This window comes from Triticum urartu, chromosome 4, assembly GCF_003073215.2.
Source record: "Triticum urartu cultivar G1812 chromosome 4, Tu2.1, whole genome shotgun sequence".
In the NCBI taxonomy this organism is placed as follows: Eukaryota; Viridiplantae; Streptophyta; class Magnoliopsida; order Poales; family Poaceae; genus Triticum; species Triticum urartu.
The window spans coordinates 484,937,679-484,940,654 of NC_053025.1; positions in this window are offsets into that span (position 1 = coordinate 484,937,679).

A 2,976-nucleotide genomic window follows, 5' to 3' on the forward strand; every position below is an offset into this window, starting at 1 on the left:
TACTTCGAATCTCTAGGTTTCGCGGATCATCAGCAAGGCAAGTAACACTTTGATCATACCTTTTCTACCACCCAGTTTTTATTGCATTAGATCAATCCTCACACATTGCATGATTAGGATCTAATTAAATTGTGGGATGGGAAGTAGTTGAGGTAGTACCTATTACCTGTTTTATTATCAAACCTTTGGGAGTTACTTCTACGTTTGCCATTATGCTATGCTATGCTAGTAGACGTGGATTGGGTGAGTGATATCCATGACAGATGTGAGTTTGTTAATTAATGGTTTATCTAAGGTGGCAACTTAAACACACATCTGGGTGGATTGAGGTACCTGGGTATTCCAGGATTGCCTGTTTCTTTTGGACCGCCACCCAGGCTCAAAGGGATCATGAGATTATTTATACTAGAAACTTCTGTGTGCAGCCACAAGCCATTATGGGCTCTGGCATAGTTGATTAAGTCGTGCAAACTCTTACAGGGTAGACTAGGAGATGTAGGGGAAAGTAGGTGTAACGGTCTATCCATCGTAAGGTGCTAGCGCTTCTGAAAGACTGTGTCTCGGTCATCCGTCTTCTCAAACACCATGTAGTGCGAGAAACCAAATGGAGGCGATCGAGTCTTGTGGGGAAAAGTGCGCAAACCTCTGCAGAGTGTAATAAACTAATCATGGTTAGCCGTGTCCCCGGTTATGGACATCTTGAGTATCTAGTACCTGGATTATCATGTGAATCTCAACATGTTATTCTAAATTAATTTTGTTGGGTTTTGTAATGATGATGTTTAATTGGGATTGAGGATGCTGTCAACCATTCTCAATGATTAACAACCACCATGATAGTTAAATAAATTTATTCCTTTGTAGTAGGGAAAAATTGGCTTTACACAAAACTGTAATCATAGAGCTTTCCACCAACCAAATATGCATATAGTATAGCTGTTTCATTCCATTACTCTCTATGTGTTACCTTGCCAGCATATTCCATGTGCTGACCCGTTTCGGGCTGCAAATATAATGTTGCAGACTTTTCAGACGACGATTACGGAGTTTTTAGGTCGTGGTTCTATACTCAGTGATGCCGTTGGAGTTGATGGACTCACTTATCTTCCAAGCCTTCCGCTGTTATCGTTATTAGATGGCCTTAAGCCATATTTATTGTAATAAGTTCTCTATTGAGACACTCGATGTAATAAGTGTGTGATTGCTACTCTGTTATAAATCCTCCGAGTACTGTGTGGTGTCAGCATTACTGATCCAGGGATGACACCGGAGCACAGAGATCAGACCGTTTGAGGTCTGGTCGCTACAGAGATGGTATCAGAGCACACGCTGACTGTAGGACACGACCACTAAGCTAAAGACCTAGATCACTATTCACTCTCTTCTCATCAGACCTCTCATCTTTTCTACTCTTTAGGATGGCGGATGCAAGGAACAGGTTCACGCAACCGGATGACGATACACCCTTTGGACGTCACTTGAAGGAAGTCACTAGATACCTGAACATAGGAGTACCAAGCTTCACCGGAACCTACAACGCCACTTTACCTGAGGAAGAGCGCTGGATGATTCAATTCAAGTTCCAGGAAGGACGTTCATGCCAGTCACTGAGCCCATAGAGTTTTCTTTTGATGCACCAACTTGGAGTCTAGGAAAGAGCATGGAAGCTCACATCGCCATGGGACGCATTGGAGAAGTCTACCACAATGATCTCAAGGATACTATCTACCAGATTTGTGGGCGCCGAGATGCGCACTGGGAGATGATCAGCACCAGAAAGGATAGATCCATTGCAGCTTTTATCCAGGAGTTAAACCAGCACATTCGATGATAGGAGAACCAGATGTGCGCCGACATGATAGACCTAAAGAAGGCATGGACAAGAATCAAGGAACTGGAGGAAGAACTTAAGGCTACACGTGAAGATTATGAAGAAGAAATTGAAGTATTAGTGGATAAGAATGCCGACCTAACAATGAAGATCGGAATATTTATGGGAGGCCCTACACCAGTAGATGAAGACGAAGAACCCAAGGAGATTCGCCCGGAAGACTACAGCATCATCGACGACACCGACTCGGACCCAGATGATAGCGATGATGACTATGTTGACGAAGCAGAAGCATATATCATGGAGTCTGCAACCGAAGAATATTTCTAGTAGACCACCTCATCAGTAGTAGTAGTCCACCATGTAAATATAGTAGTCCGAGCACTTTTGCGATAATTAGATCGATTGTATGCCCTTGTTTGATTGCATGAAGTGAATTGTTTGCTTTGCATCATGTGCATATGGTAGTGTTTTCTCTTTAGACCCCCTCTATTCTTATCTCTCATCTTTTCTAAACCCTCAGATGCCTCTGAGACGTGACCCCGGATTTACCTTTCCACCGGAGCTCACCCAGTTGATCCAGCAGCAGAACACATTGATGCAGTTGCTAGTCCAGAATCAGAATCAGGGGAACAACAACAACAACCCACCACCACCACCACCTGTTGATCACTTAGCCCATTTTCTTAGGCTGAATCCGCCGGTGTTTTCCAGTAGCACCGAGCCAATAGTAGCAGATGATTGGCTCCACAAGATAGCTAGAGAATTGACCACAGTAGGATGCATAGATGCGAAGAAGGTAAAGTTTGTCGCACATCAGCTTGAAGGACCCGCAGCATCATGGTGGGAGAATTACACATCCACTTTCCATGTCGACACTGTCACATGGGACCAGTTTCAGCAGGCTTTTCATACTGCCCATGTTTCAGCCGAAGCTATGGCCATGAAGAAGCATGAGTTTCACAACTTACGCCAAGGAGGACGAACAGTTGGCCAGTATGTGGAGGACTTTAGTAAGCTAGCATGTTATGCCCCAGATGACGTTGCTACGGATGCAGCTAAGCAGGAGAAGTTTCTGGAAGGACTGAATGATGAGTTGAGCATGCAGTTGATGGTAGCAACCTTCAACAACTACCAGGAGTTGG